The sequence below is a fragment of the Canis aureus genome, chromosome 2 (assembly GCF_053574225.1).
Source record: "Canis aureus isolate CA01 chromosome 2, VMU_Caureus_v.1.0, whole genome shotgun sequence".
Taxonomy (NCBI): domain Eukaryota; kingdom Metazoa; phylum Chordata; class Mammalia; order Carnivora; family Canidae; genus Canis; species Canis aureus.
The window spans coordinates 16,070,668-16,084,014 of record NC_135612.1 but is presented as its reverse complement, the minus strand read 5'-3'; the positions used below and the strand labels follow the sequence as shown (position 1 = coordinate 16,084,014).

Here is a 13,347-nt window from a genome sequence, read left to right as displayed (position 1 = left end):
AGCAGATAGTCTCTAAAAGAAATGAACAATAATAAACTACTAGGAGCAGGAATGTATTCCAGATATAAGATATAAGATATAACATGGAAGAAACAATAGGAAATATAGTGACAAATACATATTTGAACATAAATATAAAATACATAAAATAGTAACAATAAGTCTGAGGGGTTAAAAAAATATATAAAGCACAATAACAGTGTGTCAGGAGGGGAAGAAATGGAGTTAAAGTGTTATAAAGTCTTTATATGATCCAAAAGGAGGCTAAAGGTACTGATTAACTTTAGACTAAAATCATTATGTTTATTATTATTTCCAGAGTAACCAAATGAACAGAAAAGAGTGTATAACTTCTAAATTAGAGGAAATATGAAAAAATAATTTAAATTATCAATTGTATAACTTAAGGATATCCAGAGAAACAGAACTAAAACCAACAGGATGGATGTATACATTGACTCATGAAATTATGAAGGCTGACAAGTCCCAAAAGCTGCAGTCAGTAAGCTGGAGACCCAGGAGAGAGCTGATGTTGTATTCCAATCCAAGCCCAAAGGCCTGAGAACCAGGCCTTTTTCTTGTCTGAAAAACAGCTGGCTTGAGACGCAGGAAAACCTAAATAGTCCAGTTCTATGCAGATCTTCAAGAGATTAGATGAGGCTCACCCATAATTGGGAGGCCAATCTGCTTTACTCAGTCTGCTATTCAATGTTAATCTCATTCAGAAACACCCTCATGAACACATCCAGAATGTCTGACCAAAGAATGTTTGACCAAGTATCTGGATACCCTTTCAGCCCCGGAAAGTAGACACACAAAATTAATCATCATATCAATCCAGAGAAAGGAAGAAGGAAGAGTAAAATGAAAAACACATGTCAAATAGAAGGCATAAAGTAAGACAGCAAAGTCAACCACGTCAGCAAATATATTAAGTGTAAGTAAATTTAAATTCCGCTTGGAATCAGCTAGATGTCTAGGAGATACATGTTAATTGAATCTACTCATTCACTAACATCTATTTACTCGTTATCTATTTTTTTTAGGTATATGGACACATCAATGAACAAAACAAAGCAATGAGATAATAAAATAATATTTTATATTCTTTTTGTCTATCAGGAATTTTTAAAAGACTGTAGTGATTTATAATTTAAAATATTATTATATAACACATTAATTTAAAACTAAAGGAAGAGCTTAGCAACTAAATGAACACAGGAAATAATTACATGAGGAACCACAGATGAGAAAATCACTAAAAGTGAGTATTAATAATAACCATAAGCTTATGGGCAACCAAGACAAAAAATGACATATTTTCATCATTTGGCAAAAGTTATATACACTATGGAAGACAGAAACTTTTATTAAATAAGCCCTAAATTACAATGAAAACTAACATGGCTCCTTATATATTAAGGAATACGTAAGTATATAGGCTATCCTATCCCAAAAGATCCAGTAGTCTTGCTAAGTTTCATACAAATACAAGTTGAGTAGGGTAGGGAAAACTACAGGCTTCAGATTCAAACAGCATCTGAATAAAGTGTGAATCCTGTTCCATCACTTACTGCTTGTACAACCACAGGCAAGTAATTTAATCTATCTGAACATGGGTTTCCTCTTTTCTGAAACAGAACTATGATTGAAGGAATCAGAAGTTTCATAAAGTATCTAGCATATAAATTCTTAGTTTTGAACTTTTATCATTATTATGGCAGTCAATAAACATAAGGTCAATGTAAACGGATACAGACCAGAGTTTCTACTTCTAGATTAAAGGACATGATGTTTTACATTTTTTGTTATCATATAATTATTTTTAGTGTCCTGTGTTTATAATGCAAGGGCCAGATCTTTCTCCCCACCTCAGTTCATAAATTTTCAATTGGCTTGCCAGGCCAACAGGGATATTTCTTCTTGTCTAATGTGGTTTCTGGGAAGACTTCATTCAGGTCCTCAATGATCATCTGATCAAATGGATTTATGTTCTTCAGCTTCTCCAGCTCTTTTTCATATTCCTCAAACCTGGCCTCTGAGAGAGACAAAAACTCAACACAACTTTTCACATCTTCTTTTTCTTCAGCATCCACCTGAACAGTATATTTATCCTCTGGCACAGCAAACTTCAGGGCATTATACTTATTATCCAAGTCATCTACCAAGCCAGCCTTGACCACACTGGCTTTGTAGTAAACCCAGTTGATAGATAGCAGGTGGATTTTCAGGGAGAGCAGCCAACTTGGAGGTGAGTCTCACTACGGATTTCAGGGAGTTAACAATGGCCTTCTGGTTTTGAGATATGATCTCCCCCAAAGCTACCCTGTCAATGGCTTTTATGGCAAGTTTTCATCCAGCCATCTTGAGATCCTTCAATGACCCTCGTTACCCAACAGGAGTGGTGCCTTAAAAACAGTCAGTTTCACAGTACCAATGGACTGTGACAGAAAATATTTCCAAAACTGTTCTTAGAAATCCCTATATAAAGTATCAAAGTAATATAAATTATTTAATTAAAGAGAAAGTTGACAATTTTAGACCTTGAGATACAAGGTTTATGTAATAAAAACTTATATAAGGCAAGTCAGTAAAATTTGGGTTTTAGTAAATGGTTTGTCTTTGGGTTAACAACCACTTTTTGTCCCAAGCATCAATAATAATCAGTATATGTGGGATCCCTGGGTGGCTCAGTGGTTCAGTGCCTGCCTTCAGCCCAGGGCATGATCCTGGAGTCCAGGGATCGAGTCCCACATCAGGCTCCCTGCGTGGAGCCTGCTTCTCCCTCTGCCTGTGTTTTTGCCTCTCTCTCTCTGTGTCTCTCATGAATAAATAAATAAAATACTTTTTAAAAAATAATCAGTATATGTGAAAGTACAGTCCATTTGTGGTTTTGCATGCTGTTCTTTTCAAATAGTAGCACTTAAAGAACACTCAATAATTCTTAATAAGCAAATGGCTATCAACTACTATCTCTGGAATTGATAGTTCTCACTTCAAGAAGTTGCCTAGTATGTTCTGTGGTAACAGTCTGACAGCCTGACCCCAGCCATTTTTGTGACTTGTGATATAAATTTTTTTTAAGGGCCAAACATGATGTTTCATTTTGTATGTCAACTTGGTTATACTTTATATAGTACCCAGTTATTTAATGAAACACTAATCCATGACTTATTATGAAAGTATTCTGTAGATACTGCTACCATCTCATATACCAACTCATATAATGAGTTGATTTTAAAGAACAGATATTATCCTCAATAATATGGGTGGGCTTCATCTCATAAGTTGAAGGCTTTAAGAGCAAAACCCAATGATCCTAGATAAGAAGATATTATGCCTCCAGCCTGCAACATTACCTCCTAGGTTTCTAGCCTGCCAGCCAGCCGTGCAGATTTTGGACTTGCCAGTCTGCACAAATGGGTGAGCCACTTTCTTAAAATAAAGCATAAATATAAATAAGCATATCTATCACCTTTAACACTCATGTTCTTTGAGTTTTTGCACAATAATAAAGATTTTTCAGAATCAACACTACATTATCATTAAATCCAACTAAAAGGAGATTCTAAAACAGAGAATTCTTTTAAAGATTATCCAGAACATTAACAGCATAGACACTGAAATCATATAGAATGTACTTATACCATATTAGTGTTCATATAACAAAAAGTAAGATATCATAATTGTGTACTCCATACCTACAAATCTGTAGTTCTACCATTTAGCATATGCCTAAGGAAGAGAAATAGCTTATCACATCCAGGCCAATGAAGGATTTAACCAAAAATACTCAATACTATCTATCTATCTATTTATTTACTTACAAAGATTTTATTCTTAAGTAATCTCTACACCCAGTGTGGGGTTCGAACTCACAATTCCCAAGATCAAGAGTTGCATGCTCTATCAACTGAGTCAGCCAGCTACCCCTCCATTTTAAAAACTCACTTTAGGGGATCCCTAGGTGGCTAGGTGGTTTAGCACCTGTCTTTGGCCCCGGGGCATGATCCTGGAGTCCCAGGATCGAGTTCCACATCAGGCCCTTTGCGTGGAGCCTGCTTCTCCCTCTGCCTGTGTCTGTTTGTCTCTCTCTCTCTCTCTCTCTCTCATGAATAAATAAATAAAATCTTTAAAAAAAAAAAACCTCACTTTATATCACCAAAATACAAAAATATCATTTTTAACATAAAAACTAGAATAGATACACCAATGTAATGTTGATAATGAGAAATGTAACCTGAGACATTTGGACCATGTTACAAAAGTTTTATTGTCATGTACCCTGTGCGCAGTAAGGGAGAATAAATATTAAGGGTTAAAGTATAAATTGTGGAACACAAGCTTTTGGTTAATTTTACTTATACTGAATATCCTGATCCCTTTATACACTTACCAAAAAAGACAAATACGAGAAATTCCTTCTTAAATATTTTCCTTCAGTTTTCCCATATCTCCAGATACTCCCATTCCCTCTCACAATGACTGTTCTAATACTAAATTGTTCAAAGGAAACAATTAAGGAAAGCAATCAGGTTATACATTACAAAAAGGAGATAACCTAGCAATTTCTTTTATTTAAACATAAACAAATGATCAAAATAATTCAGTCCATTTCTGTGGCCTGAAAACCTATTTTTTTGTCTCCTCCTCTCTACCCCAGTCTTCCTCTATTCCCAAATCCTGTTGCCAGGTCAGAGCAATAAAAGTCCATTTTAGCACACATTGTTTACCTCAAACCATATGAAGAAGTTCAATAATGCTGCTAGAGTCCAAATGTATACCTAGCTATGTCAAAGAAGTAAAAAGCATCGAGCCAGGCTGGAAAATGGCAGTATTTTATTATCTCAGTTTAGTTTGTGGTCATTTCACAAAATCTACTGAAGTTATAAAAGATTTAAAGTTTTTACTGTAATTAATAAACTGACCCTCTGTCTCTCCATTTCTAAGTCCTTAATTCCAATTCTACCAGGATGGTTTATATTGTTAAAAACATCTATGGAGGATTAATCTTTTGGTCATAATTTTTAAATGGATGTAATAATTGATTACATATATAATTCATTGCCTAATCAGAAATAAAATTTTAATCCCATAAAAGATGTTTAACAGCAATTTTAACTATTAAGCATATAATTAATGCTTAGAGTATTAAAAATTAAATTTCAAGGTAGCTAAAGCATAAATTCAAAAACCTTAGCCAATTTTAAAAAGAAGAAAACATTAAAATAAAAAGCTTATAATTGGGGGCACCTGGGTGGCTCAGTGGTTGAGCATCTGCCTTTGGCTCAGGCCATGATGGGGGTGGAGGGCAATCGAGTCCTGCATCAGTCTCCCTAAGGGGAGCCTGCCTCTGCCTCTCTCTGTGTGTCTCTCATGAATAAATAAAGTCTTTTTTTTAAAAAGCTTATGATTGTATTTCTAAAATTATATGTAATTACACATTACTATTCCACATTTTCATATAATTTAATATAGCAGATGGATATTATTCCAAAAAAATATTTTATAAAATAATTTTAAAGACAGTGGAAGGGCAATAAAATAATTTTTGCAACTAAACAGCAATAAAACAATTTTAGTTATAAAGAAATCTTATTCATAAAAGAAAAAAGTAAGCAAAAGGCACTGGAATGCTGAAATACTAATTACTCTGCTTTCACATAGGGAAAAAGCAAGGCACTACAATTCTGTGACTGTTATATATGCAAAGCTTCCACTAACTTTGATGATTTTGCCTTCACACTTTACCAAATTACAGAATTTACAGAATTGCTTTACTGTATGTAATCTTTATTAGTAAGAGGACCTCATAACAACACTGTTAAACAACACAGTTGGGGCTCTACATTCCCATGCCTGACAATTTTCAATGAAGGAATCTCACTTTTGCTAAGGCAATGACTGAATTTTGTGCAAGATTCTCAAATTTTGAATATATCACATTAAGGAACACCCACTTTATTTTCAACTGCTTGAGTGGATGGGATTAAAGCAAATGCAGTTGTACTACAGGAATTTTCTGCCACTCAACTGCCAGTGAAGTAATGCATGAAGAATTCTTATTAAGTCAAAGAGAAGAGAATACATTTGAAAGCAGAATTTACCCCCCTTGATTAAGTTTTAGAAGGGAAAGATCAAGATTCAGGTCACTATAGACCCTTTTCCCAACTTAAAAAAAGACCCCCTCTATTAATAACCATTAAAATGCTCCACATTTTAAAGTGTGCAACATCATGGCCTCATTACAAATTAGGTATTTAGGGAAAACTGCATTTCCTTCAAAGAAAAATGTTAAAAACATTTTTTAAGTACTAAGATAAGCAACTGTTTATGTAACCTAGGCTCAAGCAACTGCCCAAGAAGCCTATAAAACTGATATCAATTGGAGTTTTATGCCTGATGGAAAATCAGTCTATAGATTTATTTTAATCTGAAAAATAATGTCATCACTGTGAATTCCACCTTAGGATACAAAAGCAGAGATTATATTCTGTTGTTAAAATGTTAGCAACTGCATTTCAGTTTTTGAAAAAGCAGTATAGTTTTCCTAAAATAAAGAGTTGATTATATCTTTTATTACTGTTACAAGAATTTGATATATCACAAAGTGTAAGAGTTACAGCATGTGCCAACTATCAACCAGAAAAAATGAACCTGATTCATAATTCACTTTGAGAATGTCTAGTTAGTCAATCAAGTGATTTGTAATCATGAAGACTGTCAGAAATGTAATGAATAATGAGCTACAGTAAAATCCTTGGATTTTTTTTTAGTATTCTTATTTCATTATGTGACTTTTATTGCCATTTTTGATCACTGTTTCTCAGCAGCACATATATTTACTTACAAGCTTTTGACTACGAAATAGGCTAAAGGATATACAAGTTGAATGACCAGGATTTAATGTCTTCCTACAAAATTAAAAGCCTTACTGTTTAGAGCTTAAGCAAAGAAAATTTCATTCCATTCAACCCCCTTGACACTTATATCATTTTATTTAAATTATTTAGTGAATATGCTATTTTCAGCATAGCAAATTTTAATTCAGTATATATTAAGTTGTTTCTATATAGCCTAAAACAAGCTCACTTAACAGAATATAGTCAATATCAGAAGCCTTAAGCTTCTTTTTATTATCTTCATCGTATATTTCTTTAGTTAAATCTAATGCAAGCTGATGGTGAAAGAACATCTGTTCTCTAATATAATCTTAATAATTATAAATAAACAAAATATGAACCAACCTAAAGTTTGCATATTACTAAAGGAGTAATATGACACATTAGTGTTTTTCAAAATGTAAAACTACTAACCTATGTTAGTTAGAATCTGTCATTCTGATAATACTGGCCATCGTAACCATTTTAACCAGAATTCCATAACATAAGAATTATGGTTTTAAAGCAAATGGAACTTTAAATGTAATAGCAAGTAGGTTCATTCCTTGACAAAATTTTTCATCATTTTCAAGCAGAAGGGTCCTTTTCCAACTTTAGATTGATTATAACACCAAAGCACATGTGGATCTCCTTAAGGGAAGTAAGAGAATCCTTAAGTCAAGACCTATTATACTTATTATTAAAATATATTATTCATGAAAAAATTCACCTATTGAAATTTTGTGGACTCATTTTAATAATACATGGTTAGTTCAAGGTAACAAAACTTGAGACGTACACTATACTAATTCTAGAAGCTAGTAAGATTACTGTGAGACCTCAGGAAAGATACTATTTTCAACACTGAATATTCCCTAAAAAGAGTAGCAGCACTCCACCTTGGAATGCACTTTATCACCATTATCACACCAACTGTGAGGATAATCTTTTCTTTCCTTTATAGTTGAACCATTTATTTACTCATCTATTTAACAAATGCTTACTAAGCATCTATATCTACCAGGTATTGTGCTAAAAACTGGGGATATAAACATGAATTAGACACATAGCCTTTGTACTTGCTTATTAAAAAATCTACAGTCTATCTACAGTCTAGTTAGAAAGAAACAGATATGTACATAAGTGCAATAAAATATAAAGGTATATAAATACAAAATATAAGATTCTAGAATAGAAACTTGTACTAGAAAGGTTCAAAGAAGGTAAGGTTCAATGACAAAGGTCAGTAGTTAGGAAAGCCTTCAAAGAAAAAAGGCATTCCCGAATCTTGACTAAAAAGTTGGTATTCAACAGGAACAAAGAGAAAAGATCATAATGGCAAGAAAGAAAATATTAATGAAGACAAAAGTGCCCAATACCTAATTATTGTAGAGTAACTACAAGCTATTCAGGCATTTTGGGGGGAAGGGGGGGAAGATTTATTTTTTATTTGAGAGAGAGTACGGGGGAGGTGAAAAGGGAGAGAAGGAATCTCAAGCAAACTCCCCACTGAGTGCAGAGTACTGGGCTGGATCTCACAATCCTGAGATCCTAACCTGAGCCAAAATCAAGTATCAGACACTTAAACAACTAAGCCACCCAGGCACCTCCAAGGTATTCATTTTAACTGAGGAAGATATGTAAGGAGTATACATGACACTAGTTGGTAAAGAAGAGGACTGCTGGAGGTAAACTTGAAGCAATATGCAATGGCCACTAACAAAAGACTTTACACATATGCTAAAGACAACACAATCTGCATCCTAAAATCTTTCAATGGTTTCTATTTGTAAAAAAAAAAAAAAAAAAAAAAAATCTATAACGTCTATAAAATTTATGCATTTGGCTTTCCTCAACAATGGTCAAACTAACATTTCACACTTTATTATACATCTGTTAGAAAATTAATGTCACCATTTTAGCCTACCTGTTTTATATGCATATGTGAATAATCCCCCAGAACAAGGATCTCAGCCTCTAGCAAATTTATATATTAAACAGCAATTCTTCCACTTGTGGCAGACGCTAAAGATACACCAGGCTTTCCAAGGAAGCATTGTCAAGATTCCTCTTAAAGTATCTATACATACATGTTGGGGCGCCTGGGTGGCTCAGTGGTTGAGCCCCTCCCTTTGGCCCATGTTGTGATCCCAGGGTCCTGGGATGTAGTCACACATCGGGCTCCCTGCGTGGAGCCTGCTTCTCCCTTTGCCTGTGTCTCTGCCTCTCTCTATGTATCTCTCATGAATAAATAAATAAATAAAATCTCTATTAAAAAAAAAGAATCCATACATGTTGGGGCACCTAGATGGCTCAGTCAGTTAAGCATGTGCCTTTGGCTGAGGTCATGAATCTCAGGGTCCTGGGATTGAGCCCTATGATGAGGGGCTTCCCACTCAGCAGGGAGTCTGCTTCTCTCTCTGCCTCTGCCCCCTGCTTGTACTCTTTATCTATTTCTCAAATAAATAAATAAAGTCTTAAAAAGAATCTATATAGGAGATAACATGCGTACAGCAAACACACACAACATTAGGTATACACAAAATACTAACAGACTGTCAAAAGTTATGTCCACATTAGGGCACCTGGGTGGCACAGCAGAATGAGCATCCAACTCTTGGTTTCAGCTCAGATTGTGATCTCCAAGTTGTGAGATCAAGCCCCCTATGGGGCTCTACCTTTAGCACAGAGTCAGCTTGAGACTCTCTCTGCCCCTCCCCCTACCCTGCCCCAGTGCACACACATGCTCTATCTCTAACATAAATCAAGAAATCTCCTTTTAAAAAGTTATGTCCACATAAAGTCACAAAAGCAAATGTTTCTGCCAGATACAGTTTGGTGTACCTCAGTAAGTAGTACAAAATATATGTGAACTAACCAGACTGCCTCAGAAGTGAAATAGCCCATTCTCAAGTGACATACATAAGCCTTTCATGCAGCTTAACACCAAATTATAAACAGGAGCTTTGAACAGAATCTCTGAGGTCAGATAGTTTAAAGTCTGGGTCAGTTACCAACCTTATGCAAATCATTGAACCCTGAGTCTTAGTTTCCTTGTGTATAAACCTAGGATTATTATTCCTACCCCATATAACTCTTGTAAAGATATAACGACATATAAAAAATACTCAGAATAGAGCTGAGCAAATTAATTTTAATTAATTTTACTAATGTTAATAACAATTAGAATTATAATTACTCAACAAGTAGTATTTTATCATAATAACTACAATAGAAATTATTCTAGTTAAGACAAACTCAAGTTTAAACACTAAATAACCTAATGCACTATAATGCTAAAGAAATTTTCAAAGTCTAGTCCAACTAAAAATGTTTAAGGCTTAATGTAAAAATAATACTAAGACAAGTCAACTTAAAATAATGTTTTCAAGAAACAAGATTTTTAAAGACACACTGCATTATATTTAATAATTGCTTATAAGGCATGGGAAGGGAAAGCCCAATCTTACTACAGAAATATTAGAGTTTTGAGGAAAAGAAAATTGTACAAACTTTTTCTCCAAACACAGTGCCACATTATTCCTTTTTTTATTTCATGGCCTCATACAAACCATTTAATATAGCTAAGGCTAGTTATAATGGAACATCATACCTATAAAGCTCTCCTCCCTACAGCTAGACCTTCCTTTTGAAGTCAGTGAGCAATAGCCCCACTAGTCTTTAACCTCGGAATGTTTTTATGCCCCAAAAGAAGAAAAATTAAAAGATAACAATAACATTTTTAAAAAAGGAGAATACCAATAAGTAGGGCTATAAAAGGAAACTGACTTCAACAACCTGACAATGAAGATGATTCAAGTAAAAACAACTTGAATAAAGAGGACCAAAGCAACATCTGGAACTGTATCAAGTCACTTATATGTAATGTTATAGAAACACACACACACTCATATATACACATATCTCATGATTAGGTAGGGCTGGGTCAAGTCACAAATTAGCACAGTAAAATGAAGTGATGATTAAGAAATATGCATTAAATGATACTGAACTGTGGATTGCTATTAGATACCCCACTACTTCTTGTAATAATACTAAACATGTACAGTGATCCACTATGTCTCCCAGACAGCAAGCCTGTGGCCAGCATTAATAAAGACTACTATTTCAAAGAACAAATAATGATTTTGAAAACAGTATCTTTATATTGGCATTGCAGTTATATGAAATTTCCTGAAATCCATAATATATTTTTAAATAAATATATAACATATGTGATTCTGCTCTAGCCAATATTCATTCAAATAAAAGTCATGAATTATAACTTGGCTAGCATGTATTATCTGGAAACAAGAATGGAGGTGAGAAAGAATACCCAAATTGGGGCACCTGGCTGGCTCACTTGGGAGAGCATGTGACTCTTGATCTCAGGGTCATGAGTTTGAGCCCCATACTGGGTACAGTGATTACTTAAAAATAAACATTTAAAAGGAAGGAAGGAGGGAGGGAGGGAATTCAAACTACTTCTAGGAGTATCATAAACACCAAATTGTTACTTCCATCCCTTTTCATTGTCAGGTTGATGATTTCTGTGTGAATCTTTACACTCAAGTAATAAAATATGATGGTTCAATATCCCATAAAACAAAGTTTAAACCAAACTTCCACTTGATAACCCTGAAAACATCAAATAACACTAGCATGATCTCTCCTGTGTGAAGATGATACTAACTCACCTTCAACAGAGATGAGCTTCAAGTTGTTTTTCTACAGTGGAGATGAAGTTGGTGATCTGGCCAATTCTCTTGCCAAAGCTCCCTGGTGGACAACAGCTTACATCTGCAAGATGAGTGTTACCAGTGGTCACAGAAAATAAAATAAAATTATTAACACCGAAATGAAATCTATGCCTTGGTCCCAAATCACTATGTTTTAATGAACTAAAAATAAGGTCAAAGAAATACATAAATGCTATAATACTTACATACAAAACTGTACATGTTTTTACTCTGATACATTCATTATATTCTATAAGGCACTGGCCTAAAAATACAAATAGAGCCTGACCTCCATCCCTAAGTAAAAATGTTCTCAGCTATCTTACCTAAAACAAAGATCGCTTCTGACATGTAAAATCAAAAGTGTATAATGAAAATGCTCAAAACATGAAAGCATGCCAACTTTACATCCCTCATCACCAGTAGCAATAACTGAGGAAATTACGGAATATTTTTGTTAATGTTAGCAACATTCTCAATAACATTAAATGCAGCATGACTACAGCCAAAATTGCTTTGACATTTCCCAGAATTCTGAAAAATACTATTTTCTATGAAGAAAAATACTTTCATTACTAGCTACAGTGTTTATTCATGCTAATATAGACAGAGGTTTATAATTAAATATTCCTGAAATAGAATTTTATGGATTGCCAGCTGAATCTCCTACATAAGAGTTGAGAAACTGGTTAAACATTACCTGAAGACATAGTTTTTCTAAGTAGAAGTAAAGATGATGTTATGTGCTTCTTTATCAATTAAAAGAATAAAAATTAGATTAACATCTATTAAAAATCAGTAAGGAACTGTTTACAACTAGATACAATTCAAACAAAATCACAATGCTAAGTATCTATGATGAGTTAGGCACTCACTATTTGGGGGTTCTGTGAACAAGTATAAGAATAATAAGGCATAATAAACAATCTCAAAGAAATCACAATATCAGTATAATTCAAACATTCCACTTCCAGTTCTACATAATTGTCTGCAATAAGAAACCACTAAATTCTAACCTAGATCCTCTGTTAGAACAGGAAGGATGAAATAGAACAGCACAGCATCATACCAGAGCATAGTAGCTACCCCAGGGATGAGGCTCTAGGGCTCCTCTTGCAAGGCAATATAAAGAAGTTTCAAAAGAAATGTTGAGAACATCTGCTACAACCCATGATGTTGCCCACTGCCACCTGTAAACAAATAAACTTTGTTAATTTAAAGGCACTACACAAATGTCTCCAGTCACAATTGCTTTAATGGGTCATTCCCCTTAACAATTCTTCACTGTGTTTCTTACCATAATTCCCAACCAACTCACCAAAATTGGAAGTCCTCCACTAGGTTGCAAACTCTTAAAGTTCCTCTTCATTTTAGTTTCCCATTTCCACAATGCCCAACTGATAACTCACAAATTGTAAATGCTTGATAAGTGTTTTATAAATTGAAATGAACTAGTCATCTTACTCCCTTATTTGTCACTCTAAAAATTATCACTTATTCTAGCTATATTCACTATTACTGGCAGGACAGTATTAGATGAAAAGATAATTTATTCAGCAGATGTTTTCCTCAAATACCTACTAGGTACCATACTAAGTGCCACAGATACTGGCATAAATAACACATGCTCCTTGCCATTAAGCAATTCATTGTAGTAAGAAAGGCAAAGATAGTGTACTGTGAAAACTATGAAACCCTGATGAAAGAAATTGAAGACGACACACACA

General features: G+C 34.2%; 1 long non-coding RNA gene across 7 annotated transcripts in view; it reads right to left on the bottom strand.

The window, feature by feature from the left end:
• The window catches only part of LOC144293663 (uncharacterized), a 652,264-nt gene that overhangs the window by 612,843 nt on the left and 26,074 nt on the right, over nt 1-13,347 (bottom strand). For all 7 annotated transcript variants that reach the window (XR_013360887.1, XR_013360908.1, XR_013360900.1 and 4 more), the window contains 2 exons: nt 12,690-12,810; nt 11,579-11,681 (listed from right to left, as the gene is read on the bottom strand). This is a non-coding gene — a long non-coding RNA (uncharacterized LOC144293663). The remainder of the gene's footprint in view (nt 1-11,578; nt 11,682-12,689; nt 12,811-13,347) is intronic.